The sequence below is a fragment of the Oryx dammah genome, unplaced genomic scaffold, assembly GCF_014754425.2.
Source record: "Oryx dammah isolate SB20612 unplaced genomic scaffold, SCBI_Odam_1.1 HiC_scaffold_2, whole genome shotgun sequence".
Lineage (NCBI taxonomy): Eukaryota > Metazoa > Chordata > Mammalia > Artiodactyla > Bovidae > Oryx > Oryx dammah.
This window is the reverse complement of record NW_024070186.1, coordinates 185,442,522-185,459,765: the sequence shown is the minus strand read 5'-3', so window position 1 is coordinate 185,459,765 and position 17,244 is coordinate 185,442,522. Positions and strand designations below refer to the sequence as shown.

At 48.9% G+C, this 17,244-nt stretch overlaps 1 protein-coding gene across 1 annotated transcript in view; it reads right to left on the bottom strand.

Annotated features, from left to right (window-relative positions):
• The window catches only part of CALN1 (calneuron 1), a 523,339-nt gene extending 507,450 nt beyond the window's left edge, over positions 1-15,889 (bottom strand). Inside the window, exon 1 of the mRNA XM_040260649.1 lies at positions 15,608-15,889. The gene's annotated coding sequence lies outside the window, so the exon portion shown is untranslated. The remainder of the gene's footprint in view (positions 1-15,607) is intronic.
• Between the last annotated feature and the right edge of the window lie 1,355 nt (positions 15,890-17,244).

Here is a 17,244-nt window from a genome sequence, read left to right as displayed (position 1 = left end):
ATATGCTACAGGGCGTGGCCAGAAAAAAAAAGTCAGACCCCAAGTTCTGATGACTCCATCAAGAGCCCAATGCCACTTTCTCCCCATATCCTGTTTGGGATCACACACCCCGAGGCCCAGCACTCTCCCTGGACCCTAACCTCCTTCTCTCCAGCTCTGTTTCTCTCCAGTACATGCTATTTACAATTTACAATTCACCTTTCTGTTGCTTATTTGTTCTTTTCCAATGGCTGAAAGTTTCACAAAAGCGGGGCTTTCAGTTTGGTTTGTTAACTGCTGTATCAACCACTGCCTAGAATACAACTTGGTATACGCTTGGTGCTCAATACACACTGGTTGAATTCTGTTTTCCCAAGTGGTTCTTTTTCTTATCTCCTTTAGAATAAAGTCCCCTCCTTTGCAGGCACCCAAGGCCTCTTGCGGTGTGGTTCCTGTCCGCCTCTCCAGCCTCCTCTCTCACCACCTGGCCCTCAGAACACGGCCAGATGGGATCACCCACCACCACCATCCCAGAGCCTCTTCTACCTCTGGCCTTTGCTTATGTCAACTCCTCTGCCAAGAATGCTCTTCCAAAGCCACCTCTCTGGGGACTCACTTTGGGGGTCATGTAAATAAGTGACCTGAGCCTGAGTCAGGGCAAGCCCCTCTGCTGTGGTCCCCCAGGCTCCCACCTCTCATAGCCTGCACCATCTGCATGGATCTCACTTTGCCCACTTGTCTGCCCCCTACTTGAGAGCAGAGGAGCTGTCACCCTGGGGTTGATGCCCTTGGTGAATGGTAGGTGGTGATATCCGTTATTATTATTATTACTGTTATTTTTGACAACAATTTATTAAATCACTGACTCTCCCCAGGAACTTACTTGGTGATCCAGTGGTTAAGAATACACCTCCCAATGCAGGGCACGCAGGTTCGATCCCTGGTTGGAGAACTAAGATCCCTCATGCCATGCAGCACAACTACTGAGCCTGCAACTAGAGAGAAGCCCTAGGGCTGCGCAACTACTGAGCCTGTAAGCCACAACTAGAGAAAAGACCTCGGACCACAAGGAAGGCCCCATGTGCTGCAACTAAGATACGGTGCAGCTAAATAAACAAATATTTTTAAAAATGACCTTTCCCAATAGGTACTATCAACATACAGACAACTTATTGATGAACTACGGATCTATTAATTGACTTGTTCTTCACACCAGAGTGACAGAGCGAGTTTCCCTTTTCAGAGCCTCTTCTTCAAACATGACAGAGAAGGGGTGGCCCACAGTGAAAGGAGGCAGAGATGACCTCGACACTCAGCAAGCAGAATGGTTTCCAGGACACGCCTGGAGTCCACGGGCTCCTGCTCCAGGTCCTACTACAGGAGATATTTTGTATGACAGTTCAGATGTCCCCACAAAAGGACATATTTGAGTCCCAATTTATGACAGTCACAGGGTTTTTTGATGTGCCAGACCCTGCTGCATCTCTTAAGTAAATTGAATGAGCAGTGGTTTGACTTCACCATTAAAAGATCACCTATACTGAAGGTTACAGGTCCACAGACCATCGTGTATTCGTTCAATAAACTTTCATGTAATTTCAGGGCCACGCCAGGCCCCCTGATGGCACAGACGAGGTCGTCCCTGCCCTCAGAGAACGCATGGGCCAGCAGTCAGTTAAGGAGCCACTGGAGCCATTTAAATAGTTCTGTCCTTTGTGACAGGCGTCCCAGGTGGTGCCAGTGGTAAAGAACCTACCTGCCAGTGCAGGAGATGTAACAGAGGCGAGTTCTGTCGCTGGGTCAGGAAGATCCCCTGGAGGAGGGCATGGCAACCCACTCCAGTATTCTTGCCAGGAGAATCCCATGGACAGAAGAGCCTGGTGGGTTACGGGTCATGGGGTCGCAAAGAGTCAGACACGACTGAAGCAACTTAGCACAGCACAGCACACATCCTTTGTGATATAGCTTTTTAACTGAAGGCGGCTGCCTTCATTGGAAGGAAAGAAAAGATTTCTTGTGTTCCTGCTGTGTTCCCAGACCTTAGCTAAATTATTCCATTGAATCCTGACAACTTTACTGTATCACAAATGAAGAGACTGAAGCTTACTAGGTAACTGGCGCAGGCCACATGCTAGTAAGCAGTGGAGCTGAGGTTCCTGTCCTTTCCGCTTCATCACCCTGGTAATAGAGAGCCTGCCAAGGCTATCAAATGACTACCCATGGACCACAAAACTCTACGAAACTGCCAGGTCTAAACAAACTCCACTGGGACCTCTTTATAGCTTCTTGAAAGCCAACAGCCATCCAATAAATTTTAAAATACACAGGCACACACATTCACATACACACATCATTAAGCTGGAAAGAAAAACTGACACCAAGGAACCGATTATCTATTTACTTATTGTAATAGCCTGGCCCGTCAGAGGACATGGCTAGTGACATCCATTCAGGCCTCTGCCTGCCCTGGGAGGGATTCTGTGAAGCCCACGTTCTTTTGGCTCCCTCTAGAAAGTGGAGGGAGAAGAGTGTTGACCCTTGGGCAATCAGGCCTGGGGAGGCAGAGGCCCTATGATCATTAGGCCTCAAGGGGGTGAAGGGAGAAGGGCAGGAAGAACAACCCATCGCTGCATGAGGAGCACCCAGGTTGGAACCTCTGTCTTTGAGCTCAGCAAAGTACTCTTCCTTGCCATGACCACAGTCCCACCTAGCATCCCAAGGCCAGGTGAGAGCCCAACCCTCAGCCACACCACAAACAGACCAGCTGAAAGCAAAGCCAGGAAGAGGGTACCAAACCCCTAGAGGGCTCCCCCCAACTTCATCCTGCTTCCCAGGTGGCTTTTAGCTTACAGGAAACATCTCTCCCTGGATGCCTCCCTCAGAACCTCCAAATTATTACCCAAATCCACAATGGGCACAGTGATTAGGAATTCCATATCAAGGGCTTCACTTGTAGGCTCTGAATAGTCTCCTAACCAGAGTGTTGCTGCCATGGCTGAGAGTTTTATTACCCTGAGAATACAAGTCATACTGCAACCCTGGTCTCTGGGAGGCAGAAATGCTGACTTCCACACCGTCCACCCAGAGAAAGTTCCCATCCTTTGCTAGGGGATCGGAAAGGATTTCACTGCACACGCTCTAACTACTGTCAGCGTAAACAGTTGGCGACTCTGCAGGGAATGACTTTGAGCGGGGGGAATCCCCACTCCCATGAGCTGTATTTTGGCCCCAATCCCTCTCAAGACTTGAATAGCAGCATTTACCATCCAGAGTGTGTAAAAGCCCCTAGAAACATCAGTAAAAGTGCTCTGTCTCCTAAGCTACTTCATGGGTTAGGGCTTGCAAGCCTCCTCTCAAGGCACAGGGACCCCATGTTTTGGGTTCCCGGGGACTAGTACCCAGGACGATGAAAATGGCTTCCTCCTCCAGGGCCTGGCTTTCAGGGACATCTGTGAAGTCGTGTCAAGCTGATTAAGAGGAAACCTTTCCTTCGGGTACAACTCGAGAAGAGTGTTTCACCCAGAAGGAAGCCGTGGGGGCGAAAGCAAATCAATGAAGGATTTGCAGATAGATGTTCTCTAGGCCCGAGTACAATTTACAAAATGCAATGGAAAAGAAGATAAATCTCCTCCCTCTCTCTGCCAGCCTACAGCAGATTCCTGAAGAAAAACAATTCTTTGCCACAGAACCTTAGCCTCAGCGAGAAGTGAGTTTCCTCAAAAGGCACGGGGAAAGGGTTACGGATTCCTGAAATCCTACAGCAAGCGTTTTAATCGAGCAGCATCTAGAGTAAAGGGGACAAGAGGTGCCAGCATGGTGTTCCTGCCGGGACAATTTACAGAGAGAAAGTTCTATGCAATGAGTTTTCCAATAACACCGGGGCACGGCCATCGTCAGACTGACAGAGAGTGGCAGGTCATTGATTTAAGAAGCAAGTCAAAGTCAGGCTTATGCCCTTTTCATGCTGACCCAAGGGAGGGGATCCGGCCAGGCAGGAAATGGTTTGGCAGCAGCCCGAGCTTGAAGAAACACGTTCCCTGGCTCCCCCAAGCCACTTGGGCAGCTAGGTGAAGCCAGGGCCAGAACAAACACATTCGGAGTTCCCTCCAGACCCCAGCCCCTCCCCTTCCTCCAAAACCCATGAAAACTTGATTTGTCTCAACTAAACACAAGCTGGGAAATTGGAGAGGCAGAGGGGAAGCAGGAAAGAAAGGGGGGCCAGGCAGCGTCCATGCAGTCAGTTGTGTTATTGATTTAGCGCCACACAAGCCCCAGAGTGCCACTGACAAGGACCATACCTCCTGCTGATCTCGGGGGCAATTCTCCAAGATCCATGGCTGGGAGTTAAGGAGAATCTCTAAGCCATCGGGAAGAAGCGGAGCACTGCAGCTCCTCAGAATGATGGACCAGGGCGAGCTTTAATTAACAGGGTCTGATGCCTCTTCTTTTTTGGTAACTGAGCAGATTTAAAGGGCTAGAGTCCCAATTTGGAGGGTGCCGGTGCTGCTCCTGCTGCCGCCTTTGCTGCTGCCCCAGCCGCTGTGCCTGGCTACTGGAACAGTTTCCTGCAGAACCTCTCTCTTCAGCAAGGAAGTGGAGCAATGAAGGTGGAGAGGTGCAGCCAGGAACCCCGGGGGGTCATGGGCTATGTGGCCTGAATCAGAACTGCAGGACTGTGGACCCAGGCTGCTGCCCATCTGAGTGAGTGCCACGTCCTGCACGCGGTCTCCCAGCCCGGGGAGAAGGGCTGGGCTCCTGGTGTGCAGGTGCCTGGAGGAACCCCCTCTCCAGACGTGGGACTGGAGGGACAGTGCCAGAGCAGCGAGCACCATGGGCTCTGCTATGTGTGTCCCTCCTGAGAGGACCGCTGGGTGACAGCCACCGTGTATGCTGCACACACACACCCTGCTCGTGAATACACATATCTGTCCATGTACACACGCATGCCTGCTCATGTACATACACACATACCTGCATATGTACACACGTGCGCCCAGGTACACACATATCTGTCCATGTACACACATGCCTTCCTGGGTACACATACGTGCCTGCCCAGGTACACACACACCTGCCCAAGTACATACATGTCTGCCCAAGTACACACACATGCCCATCTTCCAGACACCCAGGAACAAAGACCCGTGACCTGCAGTGAGTCAGACATCCTGTCCCCACATCTGTATTTTACAGGCAGATCAACAAGGGAAATAGTTGTAATACAGAGGGAGCCTGGGGCAAGGTGGTAGGGTACAAGGTTGAGGGTCCCTACCACTGTGCTGCCTTTTGAGGAGCAGAGCTCTGTGTCAGGGAGTGTCAATTCAAGACCATGACCCCTAAAGCTCCCCTAGTCATACAGCCTCTCTCCACCCACTTCTGCTGTCTGTTTGTGAAGCCTCACCTTAGATAAGACCTCAGTTTCATCCTCATACTCACCTATCCTGGGCTTGGCATCCTTACAATAGTTGATTTTCTCTGTGACACTTCAGCCAATTTAGTAGTACCTTGTGCAATATTTTTAATACCACTTTCCCCCAGTAAGCACTCCAAAGACCTCCAGCCAAGTGGAGCTCAGCAAACTCAGGGCCCAGCTCTTGGAGATGGGGGGAGCTGAGCTGTTGAATGGGGTGAACATCAGACTCCACCCAGCTCTGCCACAAGCACAGGTGTGACCCTCTCCTCATCCTGAGCCTGGATTTTCTCATCTGCAAAATGACCAGGTTAAACCGAGCCAGCAGCACACTTCCCAGAGAGGGAAAGCAAGGAGGGAGCCATGTGGACTCTCAGAAAGCAAGCTCCGCTATCTAAACACCAAGCTGGGCCACATCTACTTGGTGGATGGAGATGGCACACTGCAGAGGGCATCCACTAAAAAAATCTAGAGAAATACTGTGTGGAGTTATCTCCAAGGGCCTTCGAGTTAATGAGGGATGGAGTGGGGTGGACACTCTCTCCCTGATCATAGCCTCTCCTCTGAGCCAGGGGTCCTGCACGGAGCCAGCTCTTGCTGGCCAAGGTCAAGAAGAGACCACTTGCAATTCCAGCTGCAGCTCAGGTAAAACCACTGACAGTTCCAGGCTCTCCCCACCAGTCCAGCCAGTCTCTCTTTGCTCCCACTGTACCCTTGCCCAAAACCCTCTTCTCACCCTCAGATTCCAGCTCCCTTAAGCCCCCTGGCAATACAAACCCTGGTGCCAGCAAAGACCCTGCTATATCTCCCATGCAGATAGCAATTCCACATAACTTCCTGTCTCCATCCTCCAGGGAGACGTGCATATGGCAGTTTCTCTCTCCTTGAAAGAGAGCAAGCAAGAAAACCAGAGAGGTCAGGGCCGGGGGCTGAGGTGGGGAATGTGTGCCCAGCATGAAGAGGGTCCCCTCGGACTCACAGCCCCAGAACCCTCTGACACCTCAGGACATCTCTGAGGAAGGTGGCCTCTGGGGTCAATAGAGCTGGTGCAACAGAGACACATTCAAGAAAACCACACATTAAAAAAGCATTGGAGGGGACAGGCTCCTACTATCGGATACTTGAGGGTCTCTTTCCCAGTTTTCATGAATAAGATCAAGTCCTACATTTTTGAGATTGGCAACAAAGAGAGTGCTTCCATGGGAGGAATGGTAGCCTCCATACCCTCACTCAGGGAACCCCAGGTACTCTCCCCCCGGACCATACTACACCTTGACAGCCTCATGGCCCTGGGTGCCCTGTGATGCCACAGTTCATGTCTTCCCCAGGAACAAAGGGCTATGAACCCAGACAGGAAGCTAGGCCCCCAGGGCCGAGCTCTGCCACTGCCCCCAGCTGGCCCTTAGGAGGGGAGGTCATCCCAGCCCCCACCACGGGGAAGTGCCTCATGATGATTCTGACCTCTCCAAGTCCAAACAGAAGAGACCATGGTCTAGAAAGAAGGGCGGTACCCCCCTCACCAATCTGAGGTCCACCATTTCTATCCCTTTGCTCCAAATGATGACCTGCCTTTTCTCCAGTGATTGACAAATGGGAAAGTCCAGTCTCTTCATTACTAGCTGCAGAAGCTTAACTTTATCTGACTTCTGCAAGATAAGCTTATCAGAATACCACTCAGGAAGCCTCACTCTGTAGACAGTGGGAATGATTCCATGGAGCCTGGAAACTGGCCTGGCCCCAAAGCTGCTTTTGTGAATCCGGTTATTCACCCTGGCCCCTCTGCACAGGCCAGCTACAGATGCTCTGCCATTCTGGGACTTGGCTCTCAAGAGCACTGTCACCAGGTACCCCTGGCCCCTGGCTTCCAGTTTGTTCAGCCAAAGGAGGACTCGAGGGAGATGAGAAAGCCAGGAGTAGATAAGAAAGCCAGGAGGGAGAAAATGCAGAGAGATGGTTCCCGCCCCTAGATTTCTTTGTTCCTGCTAAGACCAGACCTCACCGCATCCCTTCAAAGGTCTAGGACCAGCTTTGCTGGCCTCACAGAGGTATAAGCAGCTGGGTCATGCTCCACTGCAATCAGCCATCCACCCTACCCCACTCCTCCCCACTCCCATGTCCCCTTGCCTGTGGTCCTGCTGGGTTGATGCCTCCGTCAGGGCCCCTCTTAGTACAGGTAAGACCACCTCTTCTCTTGTGTTCCCCAGCCCTAGAGATGGTAGCTGTTCTCGCAGTGATTAATTCTTGGACTGTTTCAGCTTTCCAGTTCCTGTGTAACTAATCCTCTGTGTTAAATACCATCTGTTTGAAATATCTAGTGTGGTTTTGTTTTCCTGACTGGACAGGAATTTTCCTTGGAGATCCCAAATTGGAGTGTTCTGATAGTCATGTCCAAGTCAGAGTCTGAACATTCTGGCACATAGCACACGTTTTGGAAATCAGTGTTAACATTTGCAGGTTAAAAGAAATTACAAGAGAAAGAAGAAAGTTCTAAGATCGTTCTTCATGCTGGAGCCCACAAGCACAGCCTTATGTTACATATTTGTCATTTATTACACCAAATTTGCAGATATCAAAAAGAAGAGAAAATACTGCTGGTCTAATTTAGATCTACTGAATTCAAAATAAAAGATTCTTCAGGGCAACTTAGGAAGTCAACCTCAGAATGTCAGAATGTCAGCCCAGGACTCGGGGTAATTTACACAATTGTTCTGCCTCCTGTTCGACTATGTTAGGTGCATTGGGTGAATCTTAGCAGGTTTCACTAATATTTTGGAACTCGAGTGATGTACGCTATTAGGGAATTGGAGGGCCTTAATTCGTCTCTTATTTCATCCCCTTGGGGGTCTGATCTGAGAACAGAGAGCAAGACAGAATTATTCCTCTTCTACGGGCAGGGGTGAGAATGTGGGGAAAGGGGGAAACTGTTTTTGCAGTCCATCACATCATCTTGACCTCTGCCCACTCTCCCAGGATGCCACTCCAGCACGGTCAGCGTGTACTACCCTGGAGATAGGCGCCTGTGCAGCCTTCCCCCTCCACTCCCAATGCAGCAACACCACACAAGCCCTTTTCTCTCTCAGCTGGTGTCTTACAAGAAATTTCTAAATGAATCCCTCTCCTTTCCTCCATTCACCAATGATGCTCAGTGTCCTGCAAGGCACTGGAGATATGGAGGCAGACAGCGCAGATGCAGCCCAGCCATTGGGGAGCCCAGAAGCTTGAGAAAGACAAATACCAACTGCAAAAGGGAACAAAAGCAAAGAACAAGAAATGCCTAGGGCAATCGCCTGCTCTCATCTGAGGACCAACTTATCTGTGGGAATAGGGGAAGGCTCCTGAGGAGGGACCTGGAGGACCCTCCAGGTTGATGCTGTGACAGGGGAGGGATGGCTCTCGACAGACAGAACAGGCCGTAAGGCACCAGGCACAGGCAAGGAGGGTGCCAACACTGACCAAGCAGAGGCACTGGTGTGCAGTCAGAGGGAGAGGCAAGTAAGCAAGGGACTCCCATGAAGCCTGCAGGCTTCACAGTCAGGGAAGGGAAAGCTGCTGCAGGGCCAGCTGGATCGTTACATGGTGATAGGTCCCTTTAAAAATGGTCTGTCATCAATATGCAATAGCTAAGGAATCTGCTGTACAATCCAAGTCAGCAATGAAAAAAACGTGAACAAGGCTTGACAATCAGAGTACAGGTAGTCAATGGGTCCAGAATACAAAACATTTGTTACTCATGGTGTTTGAGATAAAACCAAACTCCTTAATCTACCTAAAAGGCCCTTTGTCAACTGCTGACACCAATCTACCTCTCATCTCCTCTCATCTCCTCCCAGCCCCCTCCTCCTGTGGCTGCTGCTGCTGAGTCGCGTCAGTCGTGTCCAACTCTGGGCGACCCCGTAGACGGCAGCCCACCAGGCTCCCCCGTCCCTGGGATTCTCCAGGCAAGAACACTGGAGTGGGTTGCCATTTCCTCCAGTGCATGAAAGTGAAAAGTGAAAGTGAAGTCGCTCAGTCGTGTCCGACTCTTAGCGACCCCATGGACTGCAGCCTACCAGGCTCCTCCGTCCATGGGATTTTCCAGGCAAGAGCACTGGAGTGGGGTGCCATTGCCTTCTCTGCAGCCCCCTCCTAACAGACATCAATTGGCTCCAGCCACATGAAACCACTTGCAACTCCCAGAAGAGGCCAGCCTCATGCATCAAGGCTTAGTGCTGCTATTTCTCCAGGCTGGAATGTCCTTCTTTGCTGCCTTAGTGAACTCCTACTTATCCATCAAAGCCCTACCCTGATGTCACCCGCTCTGGAAAACTTCTACCAAGGATCACCTTTCCTCCCACCTTCCCTCCAGCAGAGAGGGGGTCCAACCTCCCCTGTAACATCCCCTCCCTGAATAGCTACATGACTGTCTCCCACTCTATAAGAACAGCAGTAGGTGTCCTCCTATTCTTAGGGCTGGTACAGATTCTACTTATAATGAACTAGAGAATATATTTCCACATTAACAAGCTTAGCTCTCTAGTGTAAAATGGAAACTTTGTAAAACTCACATATGTGAAGTTCAAATAAAATGTCAATAATCTGGGATCCACTAATGGCCTACAATCAAGGGATAATCTGCTCAATAAACAAACAGTTGTCTTGGGATGGTGGTCCAGTGGCTAAGACTCCATGCTCCCAATGCAGGGGGCCCAGGTTCAATCCCTGGTCAAGGAAATAGATCCCACATGGCACAACTAAAGATCCCACATGCCACAATGAAGACCAGCACAGCCAAATAAATAAATAACTTTTAAAAAAATAAATAAATTGCTTTCTTATTTGTAAGAATAAATCACAAGTAATGATTTATTGATTTTCTCTTTTTCTGCACATTTGTCAATTTTCTAGAGTGGTTTCAATATGTCCCTCCCGGCAGAAGTAGGCTAGACCCACCCAGTGCAAGAACCAGAGGCCTCTGCTCCTATAGAGCTACCAAACAAAGTACACGCATAGGGTCCCAATTTAAAGGGAGTGTCCCCGTGTACCAGCCCCAAGCATGCCATATCCTGCATCGGACACAGACTGGCAATTTGATTCTTACATGATATTATCCATGTTTCAATGCCATTCTCCCAAATCATCTCACCCTCTCCCTCTCCCTCTGAGTCCAAAAGTCCGCTATACACATCTGTGTCTTTTTTGCTGTCCTGCATACACGGGGATGACCCAGAGAGATGTTGTGGGGAGAGGGGTGCGAGGGGGGTTCATGTTTGGGAACACATCTACACCCGTGGTGGATTCATGTCAATGTATGGCAAAACCAATACAGAATTGTAAAGTAAAATAAAAAATAAATTTTAAAAAAAGAGAGAAAAAAAAGTCGATTTTATCTCCAAAAAATAAATAAATAAATAAATAAAGGGAGTGTCCCATCATGGCACAGCATCCACGTGTATGGGATATGGGTGTGCAAGATTTGGAGCCTCTAGCTTACAAAAGTGCCAAAGTCAAGGGACTTCCTTGGTGGTCCAGTGGTTAAGACTCTGCCTTCCAAGGCAGGGCATGCAGGTCCGATCCCTGCTGTCAGGGAACTAAGATCTCATATGCCGTGCAGTGCCAAAAAAAAAATAAAAATGCCAAAGTCCAAACGTCAACATACAGCCTTCTCCCTGGAAGATAAAAAGACATCCCCCTCATTCCTCAGTGGTAAAGCAGAGATGCAGATCCCCAAGCTTACTGGCCCAGGATTTTTGTGAGCCCATGGGATCAAGTGGATGTGAACTCTTCTTGAGTCCCAGCTCTAACTTCTTGATCAGCTCTTAGGCCCTGTTCTCTGACACATCATGGCTCAGCCTCCATGGCCACATTTACCTGGTGGATGTGGATGGTGGATCAGATGTTGCTCTTCCCCCCACCCCAATCCCCCACTACAGAGTACAGAGCTTTGCTTTCCTTAATCACTGGTGTAGCTGAATTCTGCTTCACCACCATGAAGTTAGAAGGCTCAGAGGATCTTGAAATTAGCAGATGGGCAGACTACTTTGTTCTCTCCCAGCAGCCAATTCCTCTCTCCAGCTCCCCTCTCACTCCTCCTTCCTTCTCTCTGTCCCATTCCAGGGCTGAGAGGGTGGCACACCTGTGCCACAAACACCCTATGAGAGGGCATGACACACTCAAAGCATGAACCAGGCACACAAGAAGTTATCAGTGAAATCTGTTCCCAGACAGCAGGGGTTCAGGGCCTCAGGAGACCCCTCTAAGTCCAGACACAGAGGTGCAGCCTAGGCAGACTCTGGGCTCCCAAGCTGCTCACTGGCTAACACGGTGACCTGGGGAGGCAGGGAGACATCCCAGGTGAACTTTCTGGAGGTGATGAATGGCTCACAGCTTGATGGATAGTTTTGCTCCGTCCACCTGACCTTGGGCATCAGCACAGCTGGCCATCCTGTCCTAGCCTCTAGGAATAGAGCAGCCTCGCAGGGTGCTCTGGACAATGGATATCTGTGCATCAGTGTCATTTCCCTAAGTCACACTGCTGCCACTTGGCAAGGCCATCACCGACATACAAAGACCCAACTTTCTCTTTCTATCTCATAGCTGGACGAGATGCCAAACTCAACAATGAAACCATTTGCTTCTAAGAAAACAAACCAGTCAGACAAGGCTATGTGTATAGATGCTAGCTGAGACCAGAAGTGAAGCAGAGCAATGTCTACAGCCCAAGGATCCTGGCTCCAAACACAGAAAACCCCCTGCAGAGAGAGGGCTACAGTCAAGCCGCGAGATTCCAGGCAAAGGGCAGCCCCACCAGGGGCACGAGGGGCCACCAGCCGGTCCTACATCCAAGGTCTTTTCTGGCCGAGAGGTAGGAACCTTACAAGGCAGCTTGAGTGAGGAACGAATCAGGAGCTTCCAGGATGGCCCAAAGTACCCACTCCCCTTCCCAAACCAAAGACCCCCATGTGGCGCACTTCAGTCCAGCTCACTGTCATAGCCCACTCTGACACTTCCCTGGCCAGAGTCCTTGCTAATCCCTATGCAATTTCAACACAACTGATGCACACTCATCTTTGAAAGTTAGAAAACACAGAAAGAGAATCTTTTCAAATGCCACTATCCAAGGGTCACCACCAAGAAAATTTATTTATTGCCAGTGAGCACCTGGCAAAAGCTTTCTTCCCCACCACCTGCTTCTTTATAAACTGTGACCAGGCACTAAAGTGACTGGGTTCTGAATCTCTCCTGGAGGATCCAGCCTGCTTTCACCCCACCTGCCCAGCCAGCAGGGGCAGAGGCTGGGCCACAGAGGCTGAACACCTGCTTGGGTAGGCTTTCTGGGGAGGTCAAGACCAGAACCCTCTTCATCTGCCTTCTCAGGTTCAAGAACTAGCACATTTTCAGGTTGGTTAAAGATCAACCTGGAGCCAACTACCATTTCTTCTAGAAACTCGGAGAACTCCAAGAATCCAAGGACAGCTCAGAGGGGAATGAGGAAGGTCACTGCAGGAGGATCACTACAAGTGATCACTACAAGTGCAGTGGAGTGGAGGATCACTACAAGCCTGAAGGAAAAACCATGGTAGGCCCTGAGATCGCTGAATCCGCATTGGTGAGGAATGGGACAGATCTGAGTCCCTCCCTCATTGTTGGTTACAGTCAACTGTCCCCACCCTCCACTACCCCAGGGGGGCTGTGCAGAAGGGGTAAATGCTCATATGGTCTCTCTTCCACCTTGAAAACCAGTGATGTCAAGGGCTCTGCTGTGTCTTTTACAACCATGAATAGATGGGTATCTCTTGATTGGGTTCTGTATGCAGTTGGACTCAGGGACACAGCTAAAAGCTAGGGCAAAGAAGGTATAATATTACTTGGCAAAATAATAAAAACTCCAGCCTTATTTTGTATATTGTTGTCCCTAGCCAAGCTAGACCACAAGACCCCTCAACAGTAGTAAGAATAAAATGAGTCTCTCCCTTGAACCCATGTTATAATAGTGGCCAAATAGCAATATTAGGCGTATCTATCTCAAGAGCATCCCACTACTAGCCCATTCCTTCATGCTAATCCCACATATTCCTGGCTTTTTCATCTTGCCCTCTGTTTCATGAAGCCAAGGTCCCACCAAGCCCTTTAGCTAATTCCTCCTAAGCCCATCTGAGATTGATCATTGTACTTGGCATAGCAAAGCCCACTCTAGACTTTCCAATGCAGCCATCCCAGGTAAGAATGTAGCCTGAATGACTCCAGCTTTGGGAAGAACACACTGGAGCCAAGTCAAGCTCCCTCCTCAACCACAGGAGGAACCATGAGAGTGGCTTATGGCTCCCACTTGGATTCCAAAGTTCTGGTCCTTGGGATGGACACCATCACATGGCAGAGGTGTTGAGGGTGGAAGCCACCAACACCCTACGGCCCAAACTGGGGTCCATCTCATACCTGAGAATCTCTTGGTGAGAAATCAGGAGTGGTACACCTATGGCAACCCCAAGGCTTTCCAGGAACCGCCAATCCCTCTAGAGTTCTCCACATCTGCCTAAGGTCAGAGGGAAATAGCCAAGGGTACCTCTGTCCAGCTAATGCTTCAGAGGTTATCAAACCAAATTATCCTGAACAAGGCACAGGAGGGCATCTGAGATGTCTCTCTAGTGTCTTCAGAACTTGATAGAGAGAAGAGAATTTGGGGATCAGGGTGCAGACGGATCCTCTCCTGGATAACTTTTATTTGCTCTTCATGGCTCCACCCAGACTTCACCTCATCCAGGAAGTCTTCCTTCATGTACAAGATTAGGCCCCCGTTCTCTGTGCTCTATAAGTATCATGTACATCCCCTTTTAGATTTATTATACCACATTTTAAATTTCCAGTGGCCCTTCTGCTCCCAAACACAGCCTAGGGGCTGTGTCTTACTCACCCCTATGGGAAGCTATATCCATGACCTCCTGCATCTGCCATGGGCCTGGCTACTCCCAACCCAAAACTTGAGCTTTAAGACCTGGTTTGTGTCTATCCACACCAAGATTAATAGCTTTCCTCTCACCCCCAGCCCTAATTGCGGCAACTAGGGGAAAATTAGACGTGGAAATTAAAAACAGAGCTCTTCAAGGCCAAACCAATAGAAGAGGGTTTTGTAATGTCACAGTCAAGGTTGGGAAAGAGACAGACACTCTTCTAGCATAATAAAGTCCAAAAATTATGCTAGCAGGAAGACATGAATCTTATATGTAGATCACTGAAGTCTGTGGGCAGGAGAATAACACTTGCAGTATAAGTGATTTGTTGTCTAAAAAGAGTTTGCAATGATCATAGAGGAACAGAAAGAAAAAGCAAGCTTCCACCCAGAGGGCAGGGCCCCCTCCCTTCTCTTGTCTGACTGCCAGGCTCCAAGTCTCTCCCTCACTTTGAACAGCAAGAAAATGAATGGGGACTCTAATACTGATGAGGAGCTGGGACACCCCAACCAAGGGAATAGACCCCACCCAGGCAAGGAGAAAAGCAAAATAGAGTAGAATGAGGATGAGAAACAGGTCCAGGTGGGAGAGCTGGTCAGCCAAGAAGACATTCACTTGGGGACCAACAACTTCGGTAAGTCTGGTCAGGGGGACACCTGGTTCACACGGAGCAAGGGTTTGACACTGTTAGTTTGGGGCCACCATGCTCACCCCTCAGCCCATTGCCACCTCAGTTCTGTATAGTTTAGATTTTATCACAGGGACCTGGATTGAAGAAAAGACTGAACTTCCTGTGAGGTTGTGTGTGAAGGTATGTTTGCATACAAGTGTGAACAAGTGCTTGCCTGGCAAAGTAAGAGAAGAAACTAGTCCCCCTTCCCCAGGTCAATAGCAGGCTCAAAAGACAACTATTGGGTCACTGATGTAGGTAAGAGGGCCCCCGGAAGAGGGCACCCAGCCACAAGGAAGTACATGGTCTAGTGTACATTTATAATCGAGTACAGAAAATGCCATGTAAGAAGTGCAAGATGCTTTGAGGACACAGAGAAAGGGCACCTTAGGACTTGGGAAGGCTTCCTACAGAAGGTGATGTCCGTGTTAAGCTCTAAAGATCAGGCAGAAGTTAGCCAGAAGCATGCCCATGAAATGTCCCCCACCTTTACCCTCAGAGAACAGCTACAAGCCTTCTTGTGGGTCTCAGATAAGGAGATCAGCGTGGGTCACACTTACCTCAGATGTGTAGAGTCAGTCTAGTCCCTTGATGAGGCCCCAGAGCCCAGACCCTCTTACTTACCTGTGTCCCCGGAGGTGGTTTCAATCCCTTTTCCTGGAGCTGCCAAAGTGGTCCTAATCCTGCCAGCTGTGCTAAGAAAAAGGATTTGCAGTGTCTGCAAAGCTGGGGAGCCCCACTCCAGAGCTGGCCCTGGCCTGGCCCCTTGGAGCCCACTGAAGGCATGCCAGACCCTGGCGAGGCCAGCTGCTCGGGCTCTAAGAGGAGGAAGAGAGCCGCGAGCTACCTGGATCCCCGCCAGGCTCGCCGGCCAGCCAGACAGGTGGAGGAGGAGTTGGAGAGAGCCTGATAAAACCTCCAGAGGATCAGCTTAACTCAGGGGAAGCCCAGGGGGCTGACCTAAGGAGCCCACTGCAGAACCCCACCCAGGCAGGAGTGTGTGGATCTCCCTCTGGAGAGGTTGCTACTTAAATCTGAGCTTGACTTCCTGCCCCACCCCCATCAGACACACACCTTGGGTAGAGTCCTATGGGACTGGCTATTGTCTCACTCTAATCTTTTTTGCTTTTTAATATATCTTTATTGAAGTAAAATTCACACAACATAAAATTAACCTTTTTAAAGTGAGGTATTCAGTAGCATTTAATATATCCACTATGTTATACAACCACCACCTCTATCTAGTTGCAAAACGTTTTCATGGACCACAAAAGGAAACCTTATACCTATTAAGCACTTAACTTCCCATTCTTTCCCACCCCCAGCCCCTGACAACCACAATCTGTGTTCAGTCTCCATGGATTTGCCTATTCTAGATATTTCATATAAATGTAATCATATAATATGTGACCTTTTGCGTCTGGTCTCTTTCATGTCTTCAAGGTTCAAGGCATATTGTCTTCAAGGTTCATCTACTTTGTTGTACCAGGTATCAGTGCTTCCTTCCTTTTTATGACCAAATAATATTTCATTGTATGTATACCCATAATTTGTTTATCCATTCATCCACTGATGGACATTTGGACCTTTTGGGATTGGGTACAAGTATTTGATGCCTGTTTTCATTTCTTTGGTGTATAGATCTAAGAGAGAAATCACTAGGTTATATAATAATAATATGTTTAACTTTTTGAGGAATCACCAGTGTTTTCCACATTGACTGAACCATTTTACTTTCCCACCAGCAATGTACATGAGTTCTAAATTCTCCACATTCGCACCAACAATAATTTTTTTTTTAATAGTTACATCATTGTGACTGTGAAGTGTGATCTCATTGGGGTCTTGATTTACATTTTTTAATATATTAATTTTATTTTTATTTGATTTGGCTGCACCAGGTCTCAGTTGTGGCACATGAGATATTTAGTTGTGGCCTTGGGGATCTAGCTCCCCGACCAGGAACCAAACTCAAGCCACCTGCACTGGGAGCACAGAGTGTTAGACAAAGAACTACCAGGGAAGTCCCTGCATTTCTGTAATGACTAGTGACGCTGAGCATCTTTTCATGTGATTGTTGGCCATTTGCATATCTTCTTTGAAGAAATGTCTATTCAAATCCTTTGCCCATTTTTAAATTGGATTGTCTTTTGCTGATGAATGATAAGAGTTCTTTATATATTCCAGACCCTTATCAGATATATGATTTGCCAGTATTTTCTCCCATTCTGTAGGCTGTCTTTTCATTTACTTGATAATGT